Source organism: Hemitrygon akajei, chromosome 3 (assembly GCF_048418815.1).
Source record: "Hemitrygon akajei chromosome 3, sHemAka1.3, whole genome shotgun sequence".
In the NCBI taxonomy this organism is placed as follows: domain Eukaryota; kingdom Metazoa; phylum Chordata; class Chondrichthyes; order Myliobatiformes; family Dasyatidae; genus Hemitrygon; species Hemitrygon akajei.
Window position 1 is genome coordinate 161477952 of NC_133126.1, and position 12736 is coordinate 161490687.

The 12736-nt window shown below is 41.0% G+C and overlaps 1 long non-coding RNA gene across 1 annotated transcript in view; it reads right to left on the reverse strand.

Annotated features, from left to right (window-relative positions):
* Positions 1–929: 929 nt before the first annotated feature.
* Positions 930–12736, reverse strand: part of LOC140725565 (uncharacterized) — a 53909-nt gene continuing 42102 nt past the window's right edge. Inside the window, exon 6 of the long non-coding RNA XR_012098375.1 lies at positions 930–1025. This is a non-coding gene — a long non-coding RNA (uncharacterized lncRNA). The remainder of the gene's footprint in view (positions 1026–12736) is intronic.

Sequence of the window (12736 nt, forward strand, 5' to 3'; positions counted from 1 at the left end):
GCAGCCAGCAACCAACTAAAAAAGGCTCCCTTTATTCCCACTCTTTGCCTCCTGCCAATCAGCCACTTCTTTATCCATGCCTTATCTTTCCAGTAATACCATGGGCTCATGTTTAGCAGCCTTGTATATGGCACCTTGTCAAAGGCCTTCTGAAAATCCAATTACACAACATCACCGATCATCCCTTGTCTATTCTCTTCAAAGAATTCCAACAGATTTGTCAGGCAAGATTTCCCTTGAGGAAACCATGCTGAATGTGACTTATTTTATCATGTGCCCCTAAGTACCATGAAATCACATCCTTAACAATCGACTACAATGTCTTCCCAACCACTGAGGTCAGATTAACTGACCTGTAATTTCCTTTCTTCTGCCTCTCTCCATTCTTGAAGAGTGGAGTGACATTTGCAATTTTTCAGTCTTTCAGAACCATTCCAGAATCTAGTGATTCTTGAAAGATCATTACTAATGCCTCCACAATCTCATCAGCCACCTTTTTCAGAACCCTGGAGGGTACACCAGCTGGTCCAGGTGACTTATTTACTTCAGACCTTTCAGTTTCCCAAGAACCTTCTCTCTAGTTGTGGCAGCTTCACACACTTCATAACTCCTGACACTCTGGAAAGCTTCTACCAACACTGCTAGTGTCTTCCGCAGTGAAGACTAATGCAAAATACTTATTCAGTTCGTCTGCCATTTCCTTGTTCCCCCATTACTACCTCTCCAGCATCATTTTCCAGCAGTCCGATATCCATTCTCACCTTCTTACACTTTATATATCTAAAGAAACTTTTGGTATCCTCTTTAATATTGTTGGCTAGCTTTGATACAGCAACACATGTTCGAATCAGTAAAATTAGCAATGAAATTACCATTTGGTGCAGAAACAATTTTGGCTTACCAGTACCTTCGGAGAAGGAAATCTGTCATCTTTGCCATATGGATGTTTCCAGACCCACCAGTTTGAGTACTTCCTCACTTCAGGGATGGACAATCCATATCCATATGCATGAAACATCCATATCCTATAAGGGAATTAATTAAAATTATAATAATTGCACAAGAGGGGAGGTTTAAACAAAGATGATTAAGTGCAAGGAACTTAATTCAGGTGGTGCTTATGAGATGTCGTAATATCCTCTGATTACATGACTATATAAATCTACACAAAGAGAAAACAATGTTATTGTTTTATAAGGATGCGTATAATTACAGATGCCATCAAAGATGTTATAAAACCTTCTGGCAATGTCATCTATGGAATGCAACTCAAACCAGTGAATAGTGTTGTGTTGGTAGCTTGGAGTTTTCACTTAATTACTTTTGACGGTTAATCGAGAAATGTAATATTTTCATTTCTTTTATTTCTGTAAATTATTTTTATATGACATTTTTATTTCAAATGTAAATTTGTGCACTGTGTAGACTTACAAAGATGACATCATCTTTCGAATTTTGCTGGCGGGATGAGATGGTGAGGGGGATACAGACAAAACAGTAGGACAAGTCGTGTGGGCTGAGTGGCCTATTTCAGTGCCATTCTACTTACTTCCATCATAAGGATTAAAGCATGGTCAAATACATTGCTTTACTCTGTAGGTTCTGTTAAATTTTAAACAATACTTCTAATGTTGATTTCTGAATTTGCTTTATATGCTTTGAAGTTTAATACATGGATGTTTATTTGACTTAGTTTTACTTCTTGCATATTTATGATGTTCATAAGTGCATCTTTGTGAAAACAGCTTACCAGTCAAACAGGAAATTCATCAGCACACTCCAATGGCCTGAATGATTTTACTTAGAACCATGCATGGTTTTCTTGATGTTTTTTAAGAAAACTGCCAAATACACATTTTTCTAACCTGCACAATGGCTTAATGATCTATCCCAATGTTTATTATTTTATAGAAGTAAACTGAACAGAAAGAATTTTCCCTTTTATTAGTGCTAAAATAAGCCCATCATATTATGTCTATAAAGATTGTTCTTTTCAATCAAGTATGTTAGAACAGCAAATTTGCAAATGCTCTCAAAATAGATGGCTATATCACAAACAGGATCATGTTTCAGAAAGCTGCCAATCATATGTTAAGTATAATCTTAAGAGATATAAATTTACTATCCGGATACCTACTGCCCCCAAGAATTCATCCAAAACAATAGGTACTGTAGAATGCCCATGTCAGTGTTTGATCTGTTGTTGAATAACAAATATTTGAACACTATTTACAAGACTTGGCTCATCTGATGTTGTTATACTAACTACTCATTACATCCATCCTTTAATGCTCCTGCTAAATGCTATCCATCCTTATACATATAGTTTCCTAAAAAAAACACCATCAAAATTCTGTCATAATAGTTTTGTGTTGTGACTTTGGAAGGACATGGTTGGAACTTCTAAACACATCTTGTTTACATGATTTTCACCAAATTCCCCAGATTTCCTTTCACAATCACTCTGGGAGTTTAGAAGTATCCTGAAAGGATTGGTAGCTCACTAAGTATAGTGAAAACTTTATTTTTATGTCGTATTTTATATATGAAAAGGCACTACCTTACAGTTATACCATGCTTAGTGAAAATAAATATTCTTTAGTCATACTCTGCCCACTGAATGCCTTCATTGTTCTATCAAACTCTTTGACAGAAGGATAAAAACCTTTGAACGTCTGATGTTGGCTACCTTAGGTCCATTACTGGTTCTCTTCTTGACCTACTACAGGTTGCCTTTAGAGCAAATTGCTCAGTTGAGGATGCAGTTAACTTGTGCCTTCATACATTCTTCAGCATTTGGGCTCCCCCAACACCCATGTGAGGATCTTGTTTGTGGATTTTAGCTCCACCTTCAATACTATGGTTCTAGAGTTGCTCCACACCAAACTAACCCAGTTAGCTCTACCTTACGGTATCTGTCAATGGATTACGAACTTCCTGACAGGAAGAAAGCTGTTTGTAAGGCTGAGCTCCTACCTGTCCAATCCAATGTCTATAAGCAGAGGCTCTCCCCTGGGCTGAGTTCTGTCATTCCTCCTGTTCTCACTTCTACAAGTGACTGTACTTCCACAGGCAAATCCATTAAACTCCTAAAGTTTGTGGATGACACAACTGTAGTTGGTCTCATCTCTAATAATGAGTGACTTGCCATTAAACAGAGGTAGAGTGTTTTGCAGCCTGGTGTGCTCATAATGACTTGGAGTTTAATGCTCTCAAGACAGTGGAAATGAGGACTGACTTCAAATGACAACCTCTTATCTGCCATCCTCACTTGCAAATTAATGCTCAGGCTGTGTCAGTAGTTGAGTCATTCAAATTCCTGGGGACTATCATTACCAATACATTGAAGTGGGACAAGTACGCTATGCTCATTACTAGGAAAGCCCAGAAGAGATCATTCTCCCTACGCAAGCTTAGGAAACTTAACATCTCAGGGTGTATTCTGATGAATTTAAACGCGGTCATCATTGAGAGTGTTGTGACTAACTCTATCACCATTTGGTTTCCGGCTGTCCCATCCCTCTCCAAGTCCCGGTTGCAGTCCACTCAGAGAAGAAGACCATCGGCTATCATTTTCCAATATTAAAATACCTGCTTGTTGGCAGAGCGAAGAAAGAGAGTTGGAAAATCTACTGCTGACTCCACCCACCCTAACAGTCACCTATCGCCAAATTGCCAACAGGAAATGCTACAAGTCCATCACCATCAGGACTACACATCATCTCCAAAGCTTCTTTCCTGTAGCTATCCAAAGGTAACATCCCCAAAACAGATCACAAAGCAATTCCTTTCACTTCTTTTACAGCTTCTTTTCATGTTTGATATGGTTCCACTACTGTTAGAGCCTGTAATCTACATTCTGACTGTATGACTTTGGGCCAAACAGATGATTTGGCACTTTGCTGTCTCTGAGAGGATTCCACGAGGCTGCGACCAAAACGCGCGGTATGGAGGTTAAAAAGCCTGGAGATGGTGCGTGGGCTCATGATCAACTCCATTTCTCACTAATCTCACCAATTAAAGTGCCGAGGCGGGTGTTGACCAGACTGTCGCTTGCTGCTGCCAGAGAAGGGGTCTGTCTGTGTCAGCCTCACCCTCTCTCATTCACTGTGCCCGAGGGGAGGACCTTGCATTCGAGTGATTTCTCTCTCCCTCAACGATGTTGGCAAACAGGGCCAGAGCAAAGTTTAATTGTTGCAGATTGTACATTTGGACTCTAATCCAGTTTTTATGATGTGTTCTATGTCTAGTTCTAGTTGCTCTTTTTTTTTGTTACTACTATTGGGCAATTTTTGAATCGTGTGACCTATAGATAATAAACATTGAGCTGAACTGTGCTGAAATACGCATTTTGTGTTTTATATTCTGTGTTTTAGTTCATAAAACCATAAGAGATAGGAACAGAATTAGGCCATTTGGCCCTTCGAGTCTGCTCTGCCATTTCATCAAGGCAGATCCAGTTTCCCTCTCAGCCCCAATCTCCTGCCTTCTCCCCGTATCCTTTCATGCCCTGACTAATCAAGAATCTATCAACCTCTGCCTTAAATATACCCCATGACTTGGCCTCCACAGATGCCTGTGGTGACAAATTCCAGAGATTCACCATTCTCTGGCGAAAGAAATCCATCCTCATCTCCATTCTAAACAAACACCCCTCTATTCTGAAGCTGAGTCCTCTGGTCTTAGACACTCCCACGATAGGAAACATCTTATCCACATCCATTCCATCAAGGCCTTTCAACATTCAGTATGTCACCCCTCAATCTTCTGAATTCCAATGAGTAGAGGCCCAGAGCCATCATACACTCCTCATACGACAACCCTTTCAATCATGGAATCATTTTCATAAATCCCTTTTAAACCTTCTCCAATGTCAGCATATCATCTTGTTGATAAGGATCCAAAACCACTTAGAATACTCCAAGTGAGGCCTCACCAGGGCTTTATAAAGCCTTAACATTACATCCTTGCTTTTATATACTAGTCTTCTCAAAATGAATGCTAATATCGCATTTGCCTTCCCCACCACTGACTCAACTTGCAACTAAACCTTTAGGGAATCCTGTACAAGGACTCCTAAGTCCGTCTATACCTCAGATTTTTGAATTTTCTCTCCATTTAGAGACTAGTTCATGCTTTTATTTCTTCTACCAAAGTGCATGACTATATACTTCATGACATTGTGTTTCATCTGCAACTTCTTTGCCCATTCTTCTAATCTGATCCTTCTGGAACTTCTCTACTTCCTCCAAAACTACCTGCTCCTCCAACTATCTTCATATCATCAGCAAACTTTGCAACAAAGCCAACAATTCTGTCATCCAACTCATTGATATATAACATGAAAAGCAGTCCCAATGCAGACCCCTGTGGAACACCACTAGTCACCAGCAGCCAACCAGAAAAGGCTCCTTTATTCCCATTCTTTGCCTCCTGCCAATCAGCCGATGCTCTATCTATGCTCGTATCTTTTCTGGAATACCATAGGCTATTAACTTGTTAAGCAGCCTCATGTGTGGCACCTTGTCAAAGGCTTTCTGAAAATTCAAATACACAATATGAACTGATTCTCCTTTGTCTATCCTGCTTGTTATTCCTTCAAAGAATTCCAACTGATTTGAAAGGCAAGATTTCCCTTGAGGAAACCATGCTGACTATGGCTTATTTTACCATGTGCCCCCAAGTACCCTGAAATTACATCCTTAATAATCAACTCCAATGTCTTCCCAACCACTGAGGTCAGACTAACTGGTCTACAGGTTCCTTTTTCTGCCTCTGTGACATTGGCAATTTTCCATTCCTCCAGAAATATACCAGAGTCAACTGATTCTTGAAAGATCATTACTAATGCCTCCACAATCTCTTCAGCCATTTCTTTCAGAACCCTGGGGTGTATTCCATCTGGTCCAGATGATTTATCAGACTTCTGAGTTTCCCAAAAAACCTTCCCCACGGTAATGGCAACTTCTCATACTTCTGCCCCCGGCACTCGTGAACTGCCAGCATACTGCTAGTGTCTTCCACAGCGAAGGCTGAAGGAAAATACTTATTCAGTCTGTCTGCTATTTCCTTAACTCTCATTACTACCTCTCAAGCATCATTTTTCAGCAGTCTTCTATCTACTCTCATCTCTCTTTTACAATTTTTATATTTTGAAAGAAACTTTTGTTATCCTCTTTAATATTATTGGCTTGCTTAACTTTGTATTCCATCTTTTCCTTTTAATGAATTTTTCATTGCCTTCTGTAGATTGTTAAAAGCCTCCCAATCTTCTAACTTCCCACTATTTTTTGCTTTATTGTATGACCTCTCTTTGGCTTTTATGTTAGCTTTGACTTCACTTGTCAGCAGCAGTTGCATCATCCTGCCTGTCGAATACTTCTTCCTCTTTGGGATATGTATCCTGTGCCTTCTGAGTTGTTCCCAGAAATTCCAGCCATTGCTGCTCTGCCATCATCCCTGCTAGTGTTCCTTTCCAATCAATTTCGGTAAGCTCCTCTTTCATGCCTTTACTTCACTGTAATACAGATATATCTTACTTTAGCTTCTCTTTCTCAAACTGCAAGATGAATTCTATAATATTACGATCACTGGCCCCCATGTGTTTCTTTACCTTAAGCCCTCCAATCAATTCCAGTTTATTGTATAACATCTACTCCAGAATTACCTTCCCTCTGGTGGGCTCAACCACGCGTTGCTCTAAAAAGCCATCTTGAAGGCATTCCAAAAAGTTCTATTCCTAGGATTCAACACCAATCTGATTTTCCAAATCTACCTGCTTATTGAAATCTCCCATTACTACATTACTATCATGATATTTCCCTTTTGTCATGTATTTTGTACCTCCTGTTATGATTTGTAGACCACATCTTTATTTTTGATTCTTTTCGATTTTTTTTGTTACTGTTGGGTTTTTTTAACGTGGTGGGGGGGTGTTTAATGTTTAATGTTTTACTTTGAACTGGTTGATTCTGTGGTTCTTTGTTTTGTGACAGTCTGTGGGGAAGTCTGATCTTCATATCATACTGCATACATAGTTTGATAATAAATATACTTCAAACTTTTGACTCCCAACATATTGATGCAGTTATAAAGAAGGCAAGACAGCGGCTATACTTTATTAGGAGTTAGAAGAAATTTGGCACGTCAACAAATATACTCAAAAACTTCTATAGTTGTACCATGGAGAGTATTCTGTTAGGCTGCATCACGGTCTGGTATGGAGGGGCTACTGCACAGGACCGAAAGAAGCTGCAGAAGGTTGTATATCTAGTCAGCTCCATCTTGGGCACTAGCCTACAAAGTACCCAGGACATCTTTAGGGAGCGGCATCTCAGAAAGGCAGCGTCCATTATAAAGGACATCCAGCACCCAGGGCATGCCCTGTCCTCACTGTTACCATCAGATAGGAGACACAGAAGCCTGAAGACACACAGTCAGTGATTCAGGAACAACCTCTTCTCCTGTGCCATCCAATTCCTAAACGGACATTGAAGCTTTGAACACTACTTCACTTTTTTTAATAAACAATATTTCTGTTTTTGTACATTTTTTAATCAATTCAATATACATAATTGATTTACTTGTCTATTATTTATTTTTTTAAATTTTATTTATGATGATGATTATTATTTTCTCTCTGCTATATTATGTATAGCATTGAACTGCTGCTGCTAAGTTAACAAATTTCACGTCACATGCCGGTGATAATAAACCTGATTCTGATTCTGATCCTGATTCAGGTGTTATACCCCAACTGCAGTCTTTCCTGCTGCCATTGTTCTGTTAATACTTATTTGGGCTATTTATATGTTCACAGTTATTTAAGTTTGATTACTGATCGTTAACTTTCTTTCAGCTGTTGATTGCTCATGGCTGTTTGCACTGTTGACTTTTAAGTTGTTGGCTGCTAATGTGTTGTCTACTATGCTGTTGTCCTGTGTTGTATGCTTAGCACCAAACCACAATCACTTCTGGCAATAAAGTGATTCTGATTCACTCACACTGACAGAAAGCAAAAAGTAAACAATGATTTTGCATGGTTTAACCCATTCCTTGCTCTTACCTGTTGCATTTTCCCTGTGACTACTCTCATTCTTTGAAGTTGAACTTGAGGTCTTGCTGGCATCAAGGCTTGTGAGTGAAAACCAGACTTCATATAGTGGATCCCAAACTCCCAGCTCAGGCCATCCTGTTGTCATTTGGACAACTTAATGGCAACAAAGAGCTTCTTAACTGATTTTAAATGCCTCATTCATCAAAAAGGTAGGAAATCAGGTTTATATAGCTACTTAGAATGTTAAAGACAATATATTTATATAAATAGCAAAACAAATTAACTTAAAATTAGCTCAGTGACCCCATCCAAGGCAACGGAGTCAGTCAAGGCTCCATTGGGACGAAGGTAAGGAGACTGATGAGAGGTAGATCCAGTATCCCCAGCTCTGTTGAGCTTTACCCATGGATTGATTGCTGATTCCGGGGGCAGAAACCGAGGACAGATGTACTTGGATCAGACCTCCAATACATTCCCAACCTGGGTTGCAATGCACCGGCACAGGAACACCTGACCCATGGATTGATTGCAGCTAACTAATAATTCACATGAATCTATAAGCATGTGATCAGCATAATCTTTTTCCTTATAGGTATAATGATCATTAAGATGGCGATGATAAGTGGCAACTCTTTGCTCAGTTAGGAATCATCAAATATTCCCATTTAGGACTACTGCAGTTGAAATCTACAGTCACAGCCATGAATATTTCAACAAGCAGCATTGTTTTCAGGCAATTAAAAAAATCTATTAATCCCTTAACCATCAGGCTCTTGAGCAAAGTGGATAACATCACTCAACCCATCAGTGCATTGTCCCCACAACCTATGGACTCACTTTCAAGGAGTCTTCATTTCATTTTCGCAACATCTATTGCTTATTTATTTATTTATTTATTTATTTATTACTATAATTATAATTTTTTCTCTCCTTTCTATTTGCATAGTTTGTTGTCCCTTGCACTTTGGTTGTTTGTCCATCATACTGGGTGCATTTCTTTCATTGGTTCTATTGTGTTTCTTGGATTTACAGTGTATCCTGCAAATGCAAGAATCTCAGGGTCGTATATGGTGACATACTTGTACTTCGAAAATAAATTTACTTTGAACCATGTGCCTGTGCATCAGCCCTTCAATATGATGCCAAAGAGAAGAGATTATTAAGCAAAATTAGGGCACAGCACTGGCCTGAAGTGACAATCAGTTAAGGGACAGAAAGCAGGGATTATGAAGTTTCCTGACGAAGAGTCTTAGCCTAAACTGTTGACACTTTATTCCTTCGAAGTTCATTTACTACAGAATACAACTCTGAGATGTGTCCTCCCGCAGCTAGCCGTGAAACAGAGAAACACAATGGAACCGCTCCCAGAAAAACTTCAAACACCCAATGCGCACAAAAGGGAACAAATTGCGCAAATGACAAAAAGCAGCTGAACAGCACATAGAATATAAGTGTCAAACAGGAGACCAGGAGTAGTCCAGGTCTAGATTAAACTGAACAGTTTAGTTCAGTTCAGCGCTACTAGCTGACTGCAAGCCACAGAGCCAGTCTTCACTGAAGCGCCCCGGTACTTACCCATCGCCCCGATCAACCCGTTCAAAAACAGCAAAAAAAGAGTAACCAGAAACTGGTAATACATGCAACGTGAACCGCAAAGTCCCCAAAACTGAGTCCAGAGCTGTGAGCCTCACCAATCAGTCTTTGTAACATGAAACCCAGGACTCCTGCATTTTCCTCTGTGAGCATAGAATAGTACAGCACATTACAGGCCCTTCAGCCCACAATGTTGTGCTGACCCTCAAACCCTGCCTCACATATAACATCCCACATTAAATTCCTCCATATACTTGTCTAGTAGTCTCTTAAACTTCACTAGTGTGTCTGCCTCCACCACTGACTCAGGCAGTGCATTCCACACACCAACCACTCTCTGAGTGAAAAACCTTCCTCTAATATCCCCCTTGAACTTCCCTCCCCTTAACTTAAAGCCATGTCCTCTTTTACTGAGCAGTGGTGCCCCGGGGAAGAGGCACTGGCTGTCCACTCTGTCTATTCCTCTTAATATCTTGTACACCTCTATCATGTCTCCTCTCATCCTCCTCTCCAAAGAGTAAAGCCCTAGCTCCCTTAATCTCTGATCATAATCCATACTCTCTAAACCAGGCAGCATCCTGGTAAATCTCCTCTGTACCCTTTCCAATGCTTCCACATCCTTCCTATATTGAGGCGACCAGAACTGGACACAGTACTCCAAGTGCGGCCTAACTAGAGTTTTATAGAGCTGCATCATTACATCGCGTCTCTTAAACTCTATCCCTCGACTTATGAAAGCTAACACCCCATAAGCTTTCTTAACTACCCTATCTACCTGTGAGGCAACTTTCAGGGATCCGTGGACATGTACCCCCAGATCCCTCTGCTCCTCCACACTACCAAGTATCCTGCCATTTACTTTGTACTCTGCCTTGGAGTTCGTCCTTCCAAAGTGTACCACCTCACACTTCTCCGGGTTGAACTCCATCTGCCACTGCTCAGCCCACTTCTGCATCCTATCAATGTCTCTCTGCAATCTTTGACAATCGTCTACACTATCTACAACACCACCAATCTTTGTGTCGTCTGCAAACTTGCCAACCCACCCTTCTACCCCCACATCCAGGTTGTTAATAAAAATCACGAAAAGTAGAGGTCCCAGAACAGATCCTTGTGGGACACCACTAGTCACAACCCTCCAATCTAAATGTACTCCCTCCACCACAACCCTCTGCCTTCTGCAGGCAAGCTAATTCTGAATCCACCTGGCCAAACTTCCCTGGATCCCATGCCTTCTGACTTTCTGAATAAGCCTACCGTGTGGAACCTTGTCAAATGCCTTACTAAAATCCATGTAGATCACATCCACTACACTACCCTCATCTATATGCCTGGTCACCTCCTCAAAGAACTCTATCAGGCTTGTTAGACACGATCTGCCCTTCACAAAGCCATGCTGACTGTCCCTGATCAGACCATGATTCTCTAAATGCCCATAGATCCTACCTCCAAAAATCTTTTCCAACAGCTTTCCCACCACAGACGTAAGGCTCACTGGTCTATAATTACCCGGACTATCCCTACTATCTTTTTGAACAAGGGGACAACATTCGCCTCCCTCCAATCCTCCAGTACCATTCCTGTGGACAACGAGGACATAAGGATCCTAGCCAGAGGCTCAGCAATCTCTTCCCTCACCTCATGGAGCAGCCTGGGGAATATTCCATCAGGCCCCGGGGACTTATCCGTCCTAATGTATTTTAACAACTCCAACACCTCCTCTCCCTTAATATCAACATGCTCCAGAACATCAACCTCACTCATATTGTCCTCACCATCATTAAGTTCCCTCTCATTGGTGAATCTGAAGAGAAGTATTCATTGAGGACCTTGCTCACTTCCACAGCCTCCAGGCACATCTTCCCACTTTTATCTCTAATCGGTCCTACCTTTACTCCTGTCATCCTTTTGTTCTTCACATAATTGAAGAATGCCTTGGCGTTTTCCTTTACCCTACTCACCAAGGCCTTCTCATGACCCCTTCTTGCTCTTCTCAGCCCCTTCTTAAGCTCCTTTCTTGCTACCCTATATTCCTCAATAGACCCATCTGGTCCTTGCTTCCTAAACCTCATGTATGCTGCCTTCTTCCACCTGACTAGATTTTCCACCTCACTTGTCACCCATGGTTCCTTCACCCTACCATTCTTTATCTTCCTCACCAGGACAAATTTATCCCTAACATCCTGCAAGATATCCCTAAACATCGACCTCATGTCCATAGTACATTTCCCTGCAAAAACATCATCCCAATTCACACCCGCAAGTTCTAGCCTTATAGTCTCATAATTTGCCCTTCCACAATTAAAAATTTTCCTGTCCTCTCTGATTCTATCCTTTTCCATGATAATGCTATAGGTCAGGGAGCAGTGATCACTGTCCCCCAGATGCTCACCCACTGACAGATCTGTGACCTGACCCAGTTCATTACCTAATACTAGATCTAGTATGGCATTCCCCCTAGTCGGCCTGTCAACATACTGTGACAGGAATCCATCCTGGACACACTTAACAAATTCTGCTCCATCTAAACCCTTGGATCTAATCAAGTGCGAATCAATATTAGGGAAATTAAAGTCACCCATGATAACAACCCTGTTATTTTTGCACCTTTCCAAAATCTGCCTCCCAATCTGCTCCTCGGTATCTCTGCTGCTACCAGGGGGCCTATAGAATACCCCCAGTAGAGTAACTGCTCCCTTCCTGTTCCTGACTTCCACCCATACTGACTCAAAAGAGGATCCTGCTACATTACCCACCCTTTCTGCAACTGTAATAGTATCCCTGACCAGTAATGCCACCCCTCCTCCCCTTTCCCCTCTCTCTATCCCTTTTAAAGCACTGAAATCCAGGAATATTCAGAATCCATTCCTGCCCTGGTGCCAGCCAAGTCTCTGTAATGGCCACTACATCATAATTCCATGTATGTATCCAAGCTCTCAGTTCATAACCTTTGTTCCTGATGCTTCTTGCATTGAAGTACACACACTTTAACCCTTCTACCTTACTACCTTTATACCCTTTATTCTGCTTCTCTTTCCTCAAAACCTCTCTATATGTTAGATCTGGCTTTACTCCATGCACTTCTTT